At 38.6% G+C, this 20,907-nt stretch overlaps 1 long non-coding RNA gene across 1 annotated transcript; it reads left to right on the forward strand.

The window, feature by feature from the left end:
* The first annotated feature begins 480 nt into the window (after positions 1-480).
* Positions 481-2,475, forward strand: LOC120306057. The gene is made up of 3 exons (XR_005556165.1): positions 481-604; positions 1,818-1,953; positions 2,330-2,475. It is a non-coding gene; the product is annotated as an uncharacterized LOC120306057 (long non-coding RNA).
* The last annotated feature ends 18,432 nt before the right edge of the window (positions 2,476-20,907 follow it).

The following is a 20,907-nucleotide window of genomic DNA, read 5'->3' on the forward strand; positions in this document are numbered from 1 at the left end:
GTCAGCAACACAGGTGCTGACAGGAAAGTTACCCATATAACTAGGAAAGCATCCAGGAGACATTCAAAAACCGTTATACAGCTTCCTCACATAAGGTCCTTATGCTGTTACAGCTAAGTAGGTTTATGATCAATAAATAAAAATGACTTTGGCTCCACATCTACAGAACAAGATACTAAATTGAATGTGCACATCATTTTGATATATTCAGAAACATTCACTAACATTGCAATCTTGATGTGTTTGTGGCTTAGAATATTGCACTTGGTGCCAGAGAGTCCAAAAATAGGTGGTATAATTCTCAAAGTATTTCCACGCATTCATGCATCTGATGCAATGGATTCTAGTTCATGGAAAATATCTAATACAGTACAAGTAGACCCATCTGTATTTCTTCCTGAGCACTTGAGATACGGAGAAGGTTCCAACTTGGTTTCCTTATGATTTTCTTTCCAGCACCGGTGGTGAACTGCTCTGGGCCATCGTCACCTCATCATACTGCAGTGGGAATGAGGTCCTGGCCCTGCTCTTGGCCAAGGTGAAAAAGTGCCATTGAATGCCTCAAGAAGAAGAACAATCCAGCCATCCTCTTCCTGCAACTACGGTAAGGGGTACAGCTTGAATGGAGATGGTCCTCTTTTATGCACAGACTTCAACCTCTCTGTCTTGGAGATGCCATCATGTTGCCTGCATCTCTGGGCTCTCAGGAGGCAAATGAGAAGCATTTCTTGGAAACCCATTAAGAAGGAGTTTGGGAAGAAAGAGACTTGGGTGCTAAGAGTTGGCAAAGAGAGCAATTCTACCAAAAGGTGGGTTGTTTTTTTTCCTGTTAGCCAACTTTCCTTAGGAGCTCTGTTGGTGAGTCAGATCTCCTCTTGTCAGGCCAGAGCAATAAGGCTCATTGGGAGGATTGGGAGGTCTGAGGAGTGTCCTGTGATGTTGGAGGCTGGGTTCCCCAAATTCTGCTCTGCCTGCTGCATACTATCATTAAAGGTACCAGGCACCTGAATACAATATATCCATCCAAGGAGGGGACCTTCTGCCTGTGGAATAAGCCTTGGCACTGGGATGGAGAAACCTTCTCTTCTTGATATTCTGAGTTCCCTCTTCCCTTCACATGTCCAAGCAAGTTTTCTGGCTTCTTGTGGAGTTTCAGGGAGAGAGACAATTTACAGATGGAGGCTTCCCTTGGGGACTAGCACAAAAGATTTCTTATGCCCCTTGGACTATGGGATTGTGCCTTAGTAATTCTGGCCTTCTTTCCTCTGCAAGGAGACCATTGATATAATCTATACAGGACACTAACGGGGAGATGTTGTGCCATCCTAATTGAGCTTTTCTCCCCAGATAATCTTTTCTCTGCTCTCAAAGCCCTGTCTGTCTGATTGTTTTCCTCAAAAGAACTTTGATTTGTTGTAGGCCCCTCATTGAGATCCTACCCTCTACTGCAGCCTCCAGAGACATCTAAGGTTTGCTTTGAACAGCAAATGGGCCAAGAATCGTTTAGTTGCAGTTGTGGCTTTCTTTGTTGAGGTGTAATAATCCCTACCTGTGGGATTCTGAGCCAGAGAGGCAATGGGAGTTGGCTGGCAAGGGAAAAAAAAAAACATGAGTTGACTCAGGACAACTTCAGATCCCATTGAGAGGGATCAAGCTCCAAATGGGATCTCTCTTGTTTCTGTCCAGCTAAGTGCCAAAGATCAAGAATGAAGGATATCCCCTGGTGGCCTTTTTGGCCCTTTCTCCCTTTCAAGCTCATTCCTTCTCTTTCATCCTCCAGCCACTAATGGGTCTTCTACCGCTCTGCTGTCTTTCAGTTGCTGGTTAAATGCAAGAGTCAAGCCTTTGGAGAAGACCTGGAAGCTCTTAATGATTTGACTGAAACACCCTCACATGACTGTTCATGAGCTGAACAGAAAGGGCCTTCTCCATATGTGTGAGAATGACATGGTGGTAAGTGGCCCTCACCCAAAGTGGGTAGACAAATGTGATGTTTCTCTTCTTCAGGAACAGTTGTAGAGGACACTTCCTTCCTGTAAGTAATTCTTTTTATAGTGATGGCAATAATGCTGCTACTCTGGACAAATTCACCCAAAGGTCCCTCTTATCCCAGGATGAGAGGGGTAAGAGCATGTGAGGAGGCAGCATATCTTCCTTTTATTGTCCTAAGATGATGATGGCTTGCTGCTCTCATGTTATATCTTCAATTTGATCTCAGTGTTAAGAGTTGATTGTTAGCTAAGAAACCTAGCCATGATTAGAAAAGTTAGGTTTTTTTGTCTTTCCTTCATTGGAGGAAAGTTTTTCAGATCTGCCATTTTCTCTGCAGATTATGAGCCTTGAGGAGCTCTGCCACACAATCCTCGATGGGCTCTGCAAGGTCCAGCCCTGACATTATCTTGGAGTTCTTGGGTTTGGCGGACCAGCTTGGCTTCCAAATGCAGGATGTTTGAAGACCCCTGAATGCCTCCTTGGCTGCCCAGTACTGCTGTCTCTTCAACCACATGTGTCCTTAGCTCCTCCTTCCTAGGAAGAAGAAAGGACTCATGTCGTTGAGGAGAAAGCAGTACTGGGCAGCCAAGGTGTCAAGGTAATAATTTAATAGCTAAACGGCTTACATAATGATGTAATGTAACGTAAAGTGGATGAGGCAATGACAGGAATGACTCAGAAGGAGTCTGTGTCCCTTTAAGAGCCTGAGTATAAAAGGGAAGGCTTTTGCTGGAGTATCTCTCTCTTGTTTGTTTCCTGCAGGCCACTTTAGCTGACTGTGTTCAGCAGGTCAGCGGTTCAAATCTCACCGGCTCAAGGTTGACTCAGCCTTCCATCCTTCCGGGTAGGTAAAATGAGGACCCAGATTGTTGGGGGCAATGTAAATATATATATATACATTGCTTACTGGTGTACACCGCTTAGAGAGTGCTTGCACTTAAAGCGGTATATAAGTCTCATAAATAAATAAATAAATAAAATAAATATTACCACATGTATGTATTTTGCTCCTAGTGTATATTGTAGATAGTGTATGATAAACCACCATTTAATACAAACCACTGTTTACTGTGTTTACTCCTGGGTTACGTCAACGCAATAAGACTGTGCATGCTCTGACACAAGGACTTTAGCTTTTGATGATTAGAATGATTTTGTTACATACGAATGGTTTAAAATGTGGTAAAATGTAAAGCAAAAAGTTAAGGTTGTATTACTTTGGCATTTTACTGCACTGAAAAAGTTGGAAGAGACCACTTTTGTTTTTCTTTCACCGAGTTTGGCTTTTTCTATACTTTTATTTTACACTTAAACTTAATAAAAGAAATATGAAAAAAAGATATTTCTCATTCCATTACCAGTGAACATAGTAGCCATTCTCCTTACTGATGCCTGCTTGCTCTTAAAATAGAAATGGCAGGTGAACATTTCCTCCCTCTCCTCCATCTCTGAGATGGGAAACCAAATCTAGGAAAAGAGACAGAATGAGGGGGGAGGGCTCCAAATGTTTTCTAGTACCATCCCTGCTTCTCGCCTCCAGAGAGGAATGGAAGCCAGACAAAGGTACTGTGTTGATATGATGAAGCATCTCCTGCAACATGTAGGTCCTCTCTGCCAGGAAGGTTCCCCAAGGTTCCATTAGAGATGCCTGAGGATGTCCTTTGCCATCTTCAAAAAAAAGATGAGAGAAAAAAGTGGATGCCATTATTCTACTGCTTTCCTCAGCTAGCCAAGCTGCAATCCTCTTTTCCTGGACAAGCCAGGCCCTCGCCTCTGCCCCCTCCTCCTTGACATCTGCCAGGTGCATCAGCACCACAATGAGGGGGTGGGCGAATGTTGTCCCCTCAAGCTTTTTCTGATGGTGCAAGAGAGGCCAGATGTAGTTTAAAGCTGCCCATTGGATGGTTGCCACCTCTTACGAAGGACAAAAGAAAACGATCTTTTCCTTGCCCTGCAAAAAATGGGTCCCCCGTCTTCTCCATTGACTTCCAAGTAGAAACAAAACTAGATAAATTACTCTTTAATTAAAACAGTTTTACATCTCTGCTAACTCCATCGTCTTTACCATCCACTGTTCCAGGGTGGGAATTGGCATATTTCCATCTTTGTGAATGTAAGATTCTTGCTGCTGTCAACAAATACAATAACAAATTTCCAAATTTTCTTTCAAGTTTTTTGTCCATGAAACCTAAAAGGAAAGCTTCTGGTTTCAATTTTATATTTCTTTTAAGAATCTTCTGAATTAAAGTGAAATTTATTTCTTTGGTACCAGTATTTCTTTGCTTCGTCAAAGTCCAAAAGAGATGGTAAAAGTACCTCTGTGTGTTTTTCTCCATTTTCTCCTTTATAGATTGCATGGTTTATCAGAATAGCAGCTTCCTAACCGGAGAGATGTTTTACATCTGCCATGCTTGTAAGCAATGTCTGTGAAAACATCTGGGTTAGCAGTGTGAGAAAGGGAAGGAGGGAGGGAAAAAAGAAAAGAAAAGGAAAAAGAAAGAAAGAAAGAAAGAAAGAGAAAGAAAGAGAGAGAGAGAGAGAGAGAGAGAGAGAGAAAGAAAGAAAGAAAGAAAGAAAGAAAGAAAGAAAGAAAGAAAGAAAGAAAGAAAGAAAAGGGTTATTATGATGGGTGGATTTTGAAGATCTGGTCTAATAGTTATCTTTATATAGGTCAGTGGTTCTCAACCTTTTTAATGCCACGACCCCCAACTGTTCGTAAGTCGAGGACTACTCAACCGGTCGTAAGTTGAGGACTACTCAACTGGTGCAGCACCGTTTGCAGAATGGGACTTTTGGCGGGCTCAGCAGGGCAGAGACAGCCTGGACAATTCCTATTGGCTTTTGAAAGCCAATAAATTAGACTCTATTCAAGAGAGTCCATTCTATTAGCTTTCAAAAGCCAATAGAATAAAAGGGAGTAGCACAGCTAAGGAAAAGGGGAAAAAAATGGCAGACGGCGTTGTTTGGCGACCCCTGTGAAATGGTCGTTCGACCCCAAATGGGGTCCCGACCCACAGGTTGAGAACCACTGATATAGGTGGAGAAAATTCTTGCTGGCCAGGACCCTGCAGTCAGGCAAGTTGTGTACCAAACGGAAGTTTTGGTGAAAAAAGCCCTCTCCCTCCATTCTGAAGACGGTCTGACGTCTGCCTTCTATTGCTTGACTGCAAGTTGGAAGTAATGATACCCCTTGAGTATAAAGGGCTTTCTATAGAATTTGCAGAAATACTGGGTATTTTGTTAAAAAAAAAAGGACCACAAAGAATAGAAAACAACTGAAGTGGGAATGCAGATGATAAGCCAAACAATTGACCTAGATAAGGACTTTTTACTGGACTTGCAAAAGAAATGGTTAAGCCTTGAAGAAAATTTCAAAATGGAGGAAAGAACAATTGAAGATCAGACCTATGATAACAAACATCTGAAAAATTATTGTATACTGTCGGCTTCCTTCTGGGAAGCTGGAAGTGAACATTAACTTGCTTCCTTCCCTCCTCCCTTCTTCCCTCCCTCTGTCTTCTTCTGTTCTATCCCTTTCCCTTCTTCCCTTTTTCTCCCTTCATTTAATCCTTCTTTCCTCTTCCCTCCTTTCTTTTTCCTTCCTTCCTTCTTTTTCCCTACTCTCCCTTCTTCTCTTTTCTACCCCTTCCTTCCTCCCTCCCTGCCTTTCACCCTTCTTTCCTTCCCTCTTTTTCCTTTTCTTCCTTCCTTCCTTCCCTCCCTCTTTCTTTCTTTCTTTCTTTCTTTCTTTCTTTCTTTCTTTCTTTCTTTCTTTCTTTCTTTCTTTTCTTTCTTTCCCTCCTCCTTTCATACTTTTATTCTCATCCTCTTCTTTTTCCTTCCTTCCTTCCTTCCTTCCTTCCTTCCTTCCTTCCTTCCTTCCTTCCTTCCTTCCTTCCTTCCTTCCCCACATCATTCCAAAGTTGGAGTGGTTCAATTTTCAAAACTCTCTTCTTGCATAGCTGTTTTGAACATGCGCACAAGTGGCCACCTTCACATTTTTAATTATTACAGATGTTTTTAAGTATGATATAATTGTTTAGGGAAATATATTAAAAGCTCTCAAGTGATTAGTCAGTGCAGTATTTCAATTAATGAATCAATGCACTAATCATCTGCTGTTGGTTACTATTTTGGAGATGACCATCTCACAGAACACATGACCTGCATGTAGAAATTTCTGTGTACAAATCTAGGAGTTCCAAAATTTGGCTTACCGTATTTATTCCTTTTAATGTACACAATAGTGTGGAATAAAAAATAAAACAAATTATAGAATACCTGGAAATGCTATTCTATAATTTGACAAGCACACAAGAATGAAATCAATTCCAGAATCGGCAGTTGTAGCCAAGCTGAGTTAATTGAAGGCTACAAATATTATTATTTCTTTTACCATCTTGCTCTCTCAGGCTGTTTCATCTGGGTCTGATTCTGCAGTGTGCCATCCATGGGCAATGTCATCCCCTCAGATACTGCCTTTAGTCTGCATTTCAACTTCATCACCTCTTAATTTCTAATTAATACAAAAAAAAAAAGGTGGCACTTGGGAAAGGTAGGATCTGCTATTTTAGATAAGTATGTTGTAACCTGCATTACCATTTCCTACTGAAGATTCACAGAATTGTTCTGGATAAGAGTTTAAGCTGATCTGTGGAAAGAAATAGATGAAGCATAGTAAGTTCCCCTAAACAGTATGCCCCTTCAGTTTAAGGTATGTTTCTGAACAAAGCCTGACCCAGCACCCTTTTTCTTCAGCTTCCAGACTGGATTGGGGTTACAGTTAGAACGCCTTGTGATTGTCTCTGTTTCCCTCCATTGATATCTTCTAATGGTATATCATTTAAAATGGAACATAGAGAAGTCAGCCATATTCAATGAGATCAGCTTGATATTTAATTTATATTCTTTATCAAAACTGCCCTTCATCCAAAAAAATTCAGAGTATTCATTCTGTTTTTCAATAACAAATCTGATGTGAATAATTGAGTTTTTCCAGGGAACCTCCCACTAGTAGATGGCTTATTCTGAGGATTTTCAGATGTATGTTTGCTTCAGCCATATGCATTTATTTTCTAGATACATGGTAGATATATGGATATATAGTAGATATCTGGAGCAAAATATCAGCAGATATTTCTTGTTTAACTGACTTATTAGTTTGGGATCTTTAGCTTAGCTTCCTATTAAAATCTTTTGGAAAATACTTGTTTCTTCTCTCAGAATTTCCACTAAGCTCTCCAGGAAGTAATACTGAGAAGGATTTGTTTGATAGTTATGTGTTCATCATATCTTGAGCAGGCATAAGTGGATTCTATTATCCACAGATATTGCCCAGGTCTACGTGCTGCATTTCAACGGCTTATAGTTTAATTTTTCTGCAGCACCCAGATGAAAACGTTTAGGTAATCTGAGTGCTCTTGAGAAATCTGCCTTAAAAATAATCACCTCATCTTGATAACTGAACATATGGTGCACAGCAAATCTGCCAGAAATGCAGCCCATTAAGCTTTGAAATGTACTGAGGGAATATAAAAAGCTAAAAGCATCATGATAAATTCAAAAGAACTTTTTATGAGGTTGTACTGTCCATTTAGATGTATCTCCTTTTCACAGAAACAGCTTGGAAAACTGTAGATCAGACTAAGAAAGAGCCTTACAGGTAGTCCTTGACTTACAACCACAGCTAACCCAAAATTTCTGTTGCTAAGTGTGGCAGGAAAGGCCATAAAGGTCATAAAACTGGATAAAACTCACTTAACTGTCATGCTTAGAACAGAATTTTTGGGCTCAGTTGTGGTCATAAGTCAAGGACTATCTGTAAGGCTCTTTCTTAGTCTGACCTAAAGTTTCCAAGCAGTTGTGAAGTGAATCATTGCAGTTGTTGAGTTAGTCACAGGGTTGTTAAGTGAATCTGGCTTCCCTATGGACTGTGCTATGGACTGTGTCAAAAGGTCACAAAAGGTGATCACATGACCTCAGGACACTGACCCTCACAAATCCATTCCAGTTGGCAAGCATCCAAATTTTGATCACATGACCACGGGGATGCTGTAACAGTCACCAGTCTGAAAAACGGTCATAAGTCACTTTTTTCAGTGCCATTGTAACTTCAAACGGTCATTAAACGAATGGTTGTAAGTTGAGGACTACCTGTACAACCAGTTGTTATTTCTCATAATAAAAGAGTTTGCGTTAATATTTTCCCAGTAATTTGATTGCCTAATGTTTTTATTTCAGAGATTTGGTTCTTTATAACCAAAAGGGATATTTGTTCAGAAGTCCCATGTTGGTGTCCAAAGAACAAGTGTTGATGAAGAAAGGCAGAGGCTTGTTCTGCATATCTCTTATCCAGGCCCCGTAGGCCCAGGCTTCCTCCACCCAATCCCAAACCAAGACAAGATTCCAGTTTTCAGAAAGCCTTCTAGTCTGGCCAGCAGCAGCAGCACAAGCAGTCACATGGGGAACAGCTGCTCTTTTTGTCCGTCACCATGCCTTCAAGCTATCACATTTGGGTTACAAACCTCCAGGGGACCATTTCCCATCAGCAAAGAGATACAGAAACCATTACTTTTAATAAACATCTCACAGCATCATTCTCATGGAAAATTAAGGTGATGGTTCCATGTAGCATTTTGTATAACATTCTTTCCCTCTTAAAATTCAAAATGCTCGCTTTTTTTTAATAGAATGGTCTGTTTCTACTGCAATTTTGGCACTTTTAAGTTAAATAGTTAAAATATCCAGATCTCCTATCAACCAATGGGTAATTCATGATACCATGCCATACAGTGGATCCAGACCCCTCCCTTTGTATGAATGTCTGCATATGTGTTCTCATCATTAAAATGTGCTTTTATTCTTCTTGAGACATGTACTTTCCTTCCCTTCCCCCCCTTATTAACATTATTTTGTTTAATAATGTTTGTAGTGCTATGTAATAGTACAATCATCAAAATCCTCAGAAAGACCCCAGGCTGGTATTTTGTTTCCCTACAAGGATTTCTCCTTTAATCAGTTTGGAAAGCTTTTCATAGATAAGGTACTGGCAGCACATGGCATATATTGTAAAGTAACTCACCCTTTCAGGCTTGCATTTAAGGCATTACTCAAGGTAGCCAGGTTTTTTTTGCCCATATTCAGGGCTGAAAAAATACCCTGCAAACAACTTGATGCTTTAGTCCAAAGGACTGAGGCTCCCTCACCTCCAACTAATCCATCATTCTTGTCATGATCTTAAGAAAGCGATACAGTAATCTGTCTCTCTGGAAAAAGAAAAGGATAGCCTGCTGCAGACTTTTATATTTTCTTGAATTATAGCGCTTTCTTTTCCATCTGACTTTTTACCAGGAGAGTTTAGTAAGGTTTTTTTATATATAAGCACGCTAGTGCAGGTTCTTCATTCATTACCTATCCTAAACCCAGCAAGCTGAATCCATCTGGAAGCTTTTCTTTCTCCTCTCTCTCCCCCCAAGAACCTTTTAGGAATAGCTTTTTGTAATTTGGAACAGGTTCACTTCCAGCAGATTCTCTTTCACTTGCTTTTGCCATCATCTTGCAATGAGCTGCAGCAGATGGGTCCATACCTGCCATTTCAGAAACATGAGGAGTCAGGAAAGGAACACCAACACCTAGGTATGAAATCATGAAATCCAAGCAACAACAGGGTGGACAAATTGCATAAAAATTTAGCAGAAGATTGGAGTTGATTTATTATTATTATTAATAATATTGCTTGTTAACCATTTCCAAACTTCACTTTCTATTCTTTTCAATTCTATACAGATAGTCCTCGCTTAACAAACTGTTGCTTAGTAATCATTTGAAGTTATGACACATCATTTCAAAGCATCTTACAGCTCAGTTCCAGAGATTCAATGGCTGCCCACAGACATACAATACACACATGCACCTGCATTTCGGGCACTTGGCAACCAGCTCAACTTTACAGCCATTCTGTGGTCATGTGACCATGGTTTAGTGTTTTTGACTATTTCCAGCCTTTTGGCCAGCTTCTGGCAAAAAAACCAAACAAACACCCAAAAGAATATACTGATTTGCTTTATAACCACAGCATTCCTTGAATGACTGCATTCACTTAACAAACATGGCATTCACTTAATGTCTGGTGCAAAAAAGTCATAAAATTGGATCCAATCATGTGGGTGCCTCAACTTATGACCACCGTAACTTACAACAAAAATCCCAGGCTCCATTACAGTCATAAGAGAGGAATTATGAGAAAGGTCTTAGGACCTGTCTATCAGCAGGATCACTCTCTGAAACCAGACTGGAAAAAGATCAAATTGATGCAGGGGGAAAGCCAGCAAAATAAAAAATGAGTTCAAAAGTGAGCTGGGTCCATTCATGGGGTGTGGAGTAAAACATTCTGTGATCATTTCTCCCAGTGAAGTCCTACAGGGGAGGCAGCTGCAGGGCAGGAGCTCAGAAGGCCATTGGTCAATCCATTCTAAGTCCTCCTCCTACCTAATCACATGACCCAGAACAGAGCATGCAGCTCACCCTGTGCTTTTTCAGATATAGCATGGGGAGGAAGCGGAAGTCCACGTACCATACACGTAGCCCTTGCTGGTAAAAGGATTGAGAAGGATTCTGGAAGACATGGTTGGCATAATTTCCCTTCCTTATTTTACTGATGCATTTGTGAGCTTGCCCTATTAATTTGCAAAGCAGAATGCCATGCTAAAACTATTTCCCAGGACATGGAAAATGCTTTGGATTCAGATCAAATTAGAACAAATGTCAAAATACATTTCTCCAAAGTGGACCAAAGCAGAATTGGAAACCTTCCTCAAATTTCTTTTGTAATTCATAGGGACACAGAAATGGGGATTGTATGTCTACAAAAATAACTGTATTTCTCCCAATGGCTTCATCTAAGGAAAACCCCAGGATCAGGAATGGAGCAAATGAAAGGTAGGATGTAGTTTGGAAAGTGGCTGCTCTAGATGATTTTGGCATGGTTCTTCTATCACAGGGTGTTCAGGGATAAGGAAGTACTCTATTCCAGGACATTCTACAATTGAGTGCTTTCTACAAGAATTCATTCCCAGGAGAAAAAGCATTAATAACACATTGCATTTGAGAAATCTGGAAGGGTATAATACTAGATGCTTGCATAGAAGAAAAGTCCAAATCCTTCTGCCTTGATCATTATTTGGGCCATAACTTTCATCCTCACTTGTTTCACTGGGGTGTCTGTGACTTTTAGGCCAGCTGAGAAAAAAAAAATCTTAAGAAAATCTTTAAAAAATCTTAATCTTAGATGAAAATCTATTTCATCCATTATTATCTCTCTAGCCTTTGTGTTTATCATTCTCTGTTTTCCTCCCTCAGATTTTCCCACATAAGACCATATCTATAACATGCCCATTTTAAACAAATTGTTCATCCCCAAACAAAGGACTTGTACCCACTTTGAAGACCATCTTCTTACACAAGCACCACTTGCCATTTGCTGTTTCCTTGCAAGGGTCACCTGCATGTTGTAGATCATTTGCATAATAGTTCTCCCCCAGACACACAAAACCTGTTCTAGAAACTCTAAATGTAAATACAGCTCATGCACAAAACTCCTTTTAATCTGAAAGTGGCAGGCCAATGAGATACACTCCAAAAGGTTGACTTTATCTGCAAATTTCTTCCAATTTGGCCAAAAATTAAAATATGCATGCATTTAAAAATAAATAAATTACAGGACTCATCTAAGATCTGGCAGACCATCATCTAATAATTTGATGCTATTCCTGAAACTTTCATTCGACTATGTCAAATATAAAGGCAGTGTAATCATTTGCTAATTTCCAAGAATAATCAATGGAAAAATCAGATTTTTGAACTGTCATTTGGATTCCTACTCTGAGTCAAATAGGAGTGTCTCTGGTCCAGTCTAAGCAAATTGGCCTATTTTTGAATCTTGACAGCAGGTTCCAAACTAAATCTTGTCGTTACATTTCCTTGCTATTTTCTAGATTAGAGGTGAATAAACTTTTTCAGGCGGGAGATTGATTAAGTATTCCTTTGCTGGTTGCATTGAATAAATGATGCAATAATATTACTGGGACTAAAGCTGATTTTCATGTCTTTCATGTGTTCTCAAAAGGCAGGGAAGCATTATGTTACAGGAGGCTTACATTAAACCTTGCACAAACAATGTATGTAGCTCATACCTTCTTATTAAAGAGTCAACATCAAGACATTAAAAGTAGATGGGTTTGTGCCAACTTTTTGCAACTTGGGAAGTGACAGAATCTGGAAAACTAAGCGTAGGGACAAAATGTGGAGTATGCGTTTTGTTCCCTATCCTATGTGAAAGCCACTTGTTCAGTTTGAGAGGCTTCATTTAGTTATATGAACCCCAGCTGGAATTTGAAGTGGTATTACTCTAAACATGACTTATCACCTTGGTGAAAACCTGGCTTGGTTTCTTCTGGAACATGATGGCTCTAACTACTCTACCACAGGTAGTCCTTGACTTACAACCAAAGTTGAGCCCAAAATTCTGGCTCTACCCAATTATATAAAGTTTGGGGTCTTAGAAGAAATTCAGCTACTTTGCTATGGATTCTCCAAGCAATTGCATGCTAAGAGAAAAAGTAAGTAACATGGTACTAGTGGTCCTGTCTCTTGCCATCATCCTCTCCTTGCCACTCAAATCTGTCATGCTGCAAAGCAAAGCACAAACTTCTTAAATCGCCTTTATATATTACTATGTGTATATTTAGCATTCTTACAAAATATAAATTGCAGCTTCGTGTTTTGGCTGGAAAGCAGGAGGAGAGAAAACAAAAAACCCAAAGTGGTAGAAAAACTATAGAAGGCCTTGAGGGGATGGTGGGAAGAGTTTGCTGCCTGGTAAATCAGTGGGTGTTTAGTGACTAAACTAATTTTCCCATAGGGAATTAGTCAGTACTCCCATTGCATGCTTTCTAAAAATTAAACATGGCCACTAGCCAATAATACCAGGCACTCTTTTGGGCTTAGGTTTTGTTGCATTAGCAGCTACTAATCATGATGGATGATCATTAGCTTCTGATCACAGGCAGTATACCTGAACCCCCAACTGCTGGGGAGCCACAGTGGAAGAGGATGGTTGCCCCTCTTTGCAGATGCCTGAGCTTCCTTGATCCAGCAAGACTCTTCTTCTGCTCTTATGTTTTTTAAAAAACCTTGTTACTGGTCATGCATCATCAGAAAGCTAATTTATCAAAGGCTTTTGCTTATTTTAACAAGGTTTTTCTGAAACAACTACCATCAGTTATTTCTGATTTCTGATATTTTCTCTAGTATGTGCAAAGGCACCCGTGAGCGAGGATGGTACTTTTGATTCTAAAAGTTTATAATAATACTGCTGGGTTCTTGTTGTTTGTGCCACAAGAATAAGCAACTTTGTGCATCCCATCTGGGATTATTTTTGGTTTTGTTGCCCATTGATTCAACTTGACTCCTGGTCGCTACAGGGGAAAAAAAACCTGTAGTTTTCTTGGCAACCCTTTTGGAAGTGGTTTGCTTTCTAGGGCTGAGAGAAAATGATTGGCCTAAAGTCCACCAGGTGGCTATGTGCCTAAGGCATAATTAGAACTCACAGCCAATAGTGAAAAAACATACAAAAATATTGAGGATCAGTTTATCTATGAGCAGTGCATTTTTCATATTATTTTAGTTTAAAAAATGGTTTGGCTTATCCATGGATAGGCTTATCCATGAATATATATATATATATATATTCAGACCTGGAAAGCATATCTCTGCCAATTTATTAGTGACTTACACCCCTTAGTTCTATAGGCTGGATTTTGGCTAAGGGTTTGCAGAAAGCTATATTCTGTCTGAAATTTACTTGCTTAAATTTAATGTGATTTAGAGCCAAGTTAAAGTTAATTCCTTCCTTGAATTGGGTGGAATAAGGAATGCTACTGAAATGCGAATTGTGGTCATGCTTAATATGATGATGAACAATTAGTGGAAAATATATTTGAAACATTTTAGAGAGATATTTTAGATTTATCCTTCCAGATAAATCTAAAATGTCTCTCTCCCTTTATGTCTTTCCCACCTCATTCCCCCAATTCCAATGAAATTTCTCATCGAATCAAATGGTTAATTGCTACATAATACTTAACTTCTGAAAATATTTATATTGGCTAAATCATTGTGTTGTCATCCAAACTGGTGATTAGTCAGCTGCACTGAGTGAAAAGCCTGGCATTTTGCCATCTTGCAATTAGGCTTGAGATAGCTTTTTAATAGGCAGTCCCATGATGAAGCACTATAATAGCTGCATGGTATGTGTGAAGCACTGTAGTTTGCATTTTATCTTTGGGATTTATATGATGCACTGTAAACAAAGCTCTTGCTTATTTAAAATCTAGCACTGGCTTTTTCTGCAGACTCCAGGCAATATTATTCCAATGCACTGAAGTCAAGATAGCCTTTGAAGACCCTTTGTAAATATTGAGTTATTATTACAAATACAGTAATGAGTCTATGGGTTCTCTGGTCTGCACCAATTTCATTAGCTTTAAAGGAGTATATTAAGGTCTAATCTTCAATGGTTGAACCATGAAGTTCAAAGTGGCTTGGAACCAGGAAGTTTATAGGAGTGCTATTTTGATCCACCTAATTATCAAAAACTCCTCTTTTCTAACTGTACTTGTTATTGAAAGGCAGGCAGGCACTGACTAGTCACTTTGAAGATTTATTTTCCAATATTTATGCTTTAATAATAGACAGCCCTTCCCAAGCAGATCAGCATCATCATCAGCATCATCATCTAAACATTATTAGACTTGGTTTTATTCAACAGTTATGTTAATTATTTGGAAGAGTTGTCTTCTGTTTCAATTGCTGACTGTATTTAGGTATAATTATTGAGTACATTCATTTTTTACATTGTTCATTTTTCATAGTTTTATATTGCCAGTCAGTGACAACCACTGTGGTGTTAATTGAATGGGGAAAGATCAGACTATGTGGAATGAATGAAAGATTGTGCAGTTGCTGAACTGGAAGATTGATTTACTATTTCACCTTCACCTGCTTTGTTTTCATATTTTCATATGCCAGGAAGCGGAGGGTGAAAAGCAGAACTATGAGCTTGCCCAAACATTTAAGTTTCTCAAAATGTAAATATTTCAGAAGAATATTTGGTATTAATTAATAGTTTCTCTACAGATGAAGATCTTTATTGTCTAGCTACACTCAACTGCACTGCACTGCACAGCACAGTGGACTGTAGTATAAAACGTGAAGGTGATAAATGGTGTAAACTTTTGTTAAGAAAGTTTCCTTCAGTCTATGTCATTTTGCAAGTAAACTTTCTTTTTTTCTTTTCTTTTTTTTACAAGCTGGACTTCCAGGTAAGCAGACTGTGATGAATTTTTAGGCTTTTCCATGTTGGCTTCTGGGAGTTTTTATTTGGATAATTTTTTTACTCTGCCTTGTTTCTGATATGTCTTATATACTGCTCATGTCTATAGTAATTTGATGTTCCATGAATGTAAAAGATAATGATGCTAATAATGGAAATTCGGACACTCAAACTGATGCAAATTGCAAAGCTATTATCAACCTTGTTACTGGTGCACACATGCCGTGTACAACTGTTTGGGTAGGTGGGGTTCACTTTTACAATAAGAGAGTCTGGTTTTTAATACTGAACAAGCGTAAATTCAGGCTGAGTGGCAAGCATATGTAAAAATAATCTAATTCTACTGCACAAAACTGGATCTAGCTTTAAAAAGAAATGCAAATTAAATAAAAAGATCTCCCAAGCCAAATAGCTTTCATCAAATAATTCTAAAAGCAAGTATGATCCAAGTGTAAATAGTCTTGAGGCCACTAAAGGAAAAGAAAGCATTTTTAAAAGTACAGGATCAGCAGAAATAAAATTAATGATGCTGAATTTTGTTATGTATGTCATTTAAGTGAACAGGCAATTTCAATTTCAAAAAAATATTTTCAGGATATTAGAACATGACCTTGACAAAAGAAAGGCATCTCAGTGGGGGACTTTTGGGACAAGTAGAAAAACTCAGATGCTGTAAATCACAGGGACCAGGTGGAAATGTAGAAAGATTTAGGAAGAGTCAAAGTATATAAGATGGAGCAGGGTGGCGGAAAGCAGGGAATAACAGAGACCTTGACTTCGACTACTACACTTACGGTCCAAGCAATGATCACTTCTGACTAAGGCTGAAATTCAGGTCCTGTTATTTAGAAGTCGAAATTAGTTATGACTACCTTTCCAAATGCTATAATATTAAGATTTCTTTTTAAAGAAGTCAGCATATGATTAATTCAGGAAAAGAAAAAGAAATCAAGAACAGGATGCTATCTGGACTATTCAGTCCAGATTATAAAATCCGGTTATTAAAAAAAATAGCTTGATTAGATTTTACAGGCAGGGAAGCAGAAGCAATTTTGAAAAGATAGGCCCAAGGGTACAACAAGTCCAGGAAAGGAAAGCAAAATTTCTGGTTCCCATTTAAATTCAATCTCTTGATGCTTCCCTTCCCACCCAAAGATGGTCCCAGCTGGCTCCTCCTCAAGAAGCCATTTCTGGATCCCACTAAACTGGACAATTTTCATCCAGTATCTCACCTCCCTTTCTTGGGGAAGGTTGTAGAGAAGGTAGTTATATCACAACTTCCGAGGGCCTTGGAGGAAGCAGATTCTATGGATCATTTTCAGTCACGATCCAGATGCTGGTGTGGGATGGAACTAGCATAAATCATGCTTTTAGATGACCTCTGACATGGGTAATGCTTCCATCGTTTTCTTACCTGACCTCTTGGAAGCTTTCCATACTATTGCCCATGGCATCCTTCTTAATCCAGGCGGATACCATGGACAATAGGATGGAGGGTTGGGGCTGAGCAGCACAGTGCTGTGCTGATTTGCTTCCTTCCTTTGCAGAAATTCCAGTTGATGATGAGTAGGGAGAATGATTCCCACCTCAACCACTCCTATGTGGGGTGCACAGGATTTGGTGGTTTTCTAATTCTCCTTTTTAACATCTACATGAAGCCACTGTGTGAAGTATCATCAGCATATATATCAATTAAATATCTACCTCTGGCAAATTAACCAATGTTATGAACTTCTTATCCCAGCATCTTGCAGGTACCACCAACTAGGAATCTACTTTTGATCGATACCAGGAGTTGTGACTTCTCTGCCATGGTATCTGCCTTGTGGAACATCCTTTCTCCAAAATTAGATTAGCTTCATTGCTTTGACATTCTGAAAGGCCTTCAGGACTAGGTTATGTTATTCGGCCTGTGGGTCCTAGGGAATTGGAGACTTGGTTAGATGGCTCCATTGTTGAGACGGCCATTCTTATCATCCCTTCACCTATGGTTTATATCCACTACTGAATCAACCAATTTGTAATCTTAAAACTGGTTATGATTCAAGATTTCAAGACTATTTTCACTAGTAATATTATCAGCTAGGTAGCCCCTATTACTGTGCATTTGATTTCTGTTTCTTAAGGGTTTTGTATTTATCTATGTTAAAATACATTCTGTGATTTTCAGCCAACTACCCTAATCTATCAAGGTTGCCCTAGAATTAAAAAAAAAATCCTTTAGTACCTGTTAGAATGTTGTTTTCTTTTGAATATTTGGCATACTGATTGTTTTCTTTTTATTATGAATATATCTGAAGAGGTTGTTCTTATCTCCTTCACCAACTTAATTCTTTCAGAACTTCAGCCATCCATCTCTACAACTCAGGGCTACCTATATGTTTATTTGCCTTAGTTAGCTCTCTTTGCCTTTCTTTCTTTGTTGGAATCACTTGTGCTAATGTTTCAGTATCTTAACATTCACTCATCCCTACTCATGAGGTTTTCCTTCCATAAAACTCTATTTATTGTTGCTTCATTTTCACTGAAACCTGTCTCCTGCAGGGACAGGTGCTGATTACCAACCTCTAAAATAGATTACAAATTGAAAACAGATTTCCAATTTAAGGAAGTAATAATTCTGTAGTAAAATATATTTATTGGTAATTTTCTTGCTACTATCATTTCTATCCTAACTCGTAATTAAATAAGACAAAGCAAAACTCAGGAAAAAAAAACCTTCTTGGAATTGTTTGAGAAAATAGGAAATATTATAACAACTGAAGTCAAGAACCATCTGTTTGCAAAATATTGATAACTTTAGATGGATATGTGTGGAAGTTCTCATTGACTAACTGAGCACGATTGTTTGGGAACCCTATGAATATATCCAGTTTTCTTGGCAACAATATGGAAGTTGTTTGTCATTGCTTTCAAATGTGTTTTGTTTTGTTTTGTTTTAATTTTCTAGGATTTAACAAAAAAAAATCTATGGATCTCTTATCTAAATAGTAACTAATTCTGATGTAGCTGAGTTGAACTGAGATCAACCAAGGTCAGCTAGAGGTTCCCACCCATTCTCAGTTGTTCTAAATAAGCAGGGGTGATTTTCAGGGATCCATGCAATATGATTGTTTTCTGGTTTATGTCAAGAGTCAAGAGTTTTCCAACCAAGAGTTTTGCATCCAACCATTAATATATTCTTCTATCAGTGGAAAATAGTTTTTAAGTTATTGAACTAGGTCGGATGAAGTTCAAGTCACATAGCTGCCCTCTGCTTATAAATAAAATGAAACATAAGGAGATTTTGGTTAGCAACATTGCTTTCTAGTAATAAGTTTAATCTGCTGAGCCACTGCATGCAAAGAAATCTCTTTAACATGAAGGTATTTTAATCTTTATATGCTGAATAATCTATGTTAATCTTTAGATAATTACAGTTTCATGACTTGATATTATATAAACAGGTTTGCAGCCATTGTTAACACGTATGACAATCAGCAGTGCTATTGTTCCTGCTTTGTTGAAAAAAATGATTCAGAAAATGGACATATCTTTAGATTTCTTCGCAGTTTAATAGCTCTCTGATCACCTATGTAAAATAAGTCATATTTTATTGCTTGTTTTCCGTATCCTTGACCTTTGTGTCTTAACTGCATAGCACAAGAAGTGAGAGAGAAGCAACTTTCAAGGGCAAAAGCTAGGTAATAATATTAAATAGCCACAATGGGATGAGAGCAATGGATTAAACAGATGGGTGTTTCCCAGTGGCCCTGAATGCATATTTAGCCATCACCTTCTTACAGACTCTGCTTTGGGTCTCTCTGCACTATATGTCATGGTCAAACTAAGGTGCTGACATGGATAATTTAGTGTCTGAGCTCTTTTTAACACAGGATATGGTGTTGTAATTACATGCTCCAGTGTAGGGCCTACATTCCAAGAAAGAAACAAATTGCACAAAGACTAATTTGGTAGAGTTCAGGGCCTTTTTCCCTAGGCTAAGTATTGAAGGAACCAATATGCACCAAAGAGCTATTATGAAGAGGCAATCAGAAGTAAGTGGTTTCCATAAATAGCATCCATTTTAGAACACAGATTGGTTTAGCGTTTGCTTCTCTCTGTTGTTGCCCATGTGGAAGAGGGGGCTGGAGGCTAAAAGATATGAAGAACAGTTACAGGAATTGGGTATGTCTAGTATAGTGAAAACAAGGATTGGGGGAGACATGATGTCAATGTTCCAATATTTGTGGGGCTCCTACAAAGTTGAGGGGTTCAAACTATTTTCCAAAGCACCAAAAGGCAAGACGAGACAAAATGGATGGAAACTAACCAAGGAAAGAAACATCTAGAACTAAGGAGAAATTTCCTAATGGTGAGAGCAATCAACCAATGGAACACTTACCCTCAGAAAGCCTCACTGGAGGCTTTCAAAAAGAGATTGGACAACCATTTATCTGAAATGGTACAGGGTCTCCTGTTTGAGCAGGGGGTTGGACTAGAAGACCTCTAAGGTCCCTTCCAATGCTATTATTCTATGTTCTAAAAGGGACAGGGCAGAACAAGCCCACTTCCAAGCAAACCTGAGTCCATTCCGATAATCTCCAGCCATGTATTCAATAAGTCACATCATACCGTTCTCTGCTTATACAGGTAATGTAATTCAAATATAACTTAAAAGTTTTAATCCATATGTAAATTGTCTAACCAATTAATTTAATGCAACAACATAAAATTGTGTTATATTAATAACAACAAATTGGATGCATCTCTGGTGAAGAAAAAATGGGGAACGAAATGGAAATTGCTGTGAAAATTGAAATGAAGTTATTGGCCATTTTTTCAAATTCTCTCTTAATGCAATTACAAGATCATATGTGTATATTAGCTAATCACAAAACAAAAATTTCACAAAAATGTATGTAATGCCAAGGAGAACAGTTAATGTAGTACTGCATGTTTACATGCTGTTTTCCAAAGGGCACTTTGAAAAGTTGTATGTTAATGCCACAATCTATCATCAAGAACCTTATTTGTGCATATGCAATAATCTGGGATGGAATTATATTCCAGAAGTATAAATCAATTCAATGGTAGATTATCAGAATTAAAAAAAAACATCCCTGAGGGATAAATGCAGAAATGGAAGTGTGGAAGTCCAGGGTTTTGTCCTCCTTTGGCATAGGAGACAGCTGGCTAATCTTGGACAAGGTGTTCCTTCTCAACCTTGAGGAACATCAGGCTCAGCCACAAGCTGGCTGAACAATAATACACCTCTTTGCATCTGGCATTGGCAGGTTTATTGTAAGAACAGCCCTAAACAAGTGGACCCTACATATGCTATCAAGAACAGCTTTACTGACTGGATTTTATCCTGGAAGGTGTCATAAAATATTTCAGCAAACATAGTAAAAAAAAAAAAGTAAGCATTTGGTACCTCTTTTCTCCCTTGGTTTGAATGTAAATTAAAGCAAATCCTTCCTTGCTACTGAAATGTCTAATCGCAGGTGAATCTATTTTTAAAAAAGGGAAACAGAAACTTGTAT

The sequence above is a fragment of the Crotalus tigris genome, unplaced genomic scaffold (genome assembly GCF_016545835.1).
Source record: "Crotalus tigris isolate CLP2741 ecotype Arizona unplaced genomic scaffold, ASM1654583v1 scf7180000017716.2861928, whole genome shotgun sequence".
In the NCBI taxonomy this organism is placed as follows: Eukaryota; Metazoa; Chordata; class Lepidosauria; order Squamata; family Viperidae; genus Crotalus; species Crotalus tigris.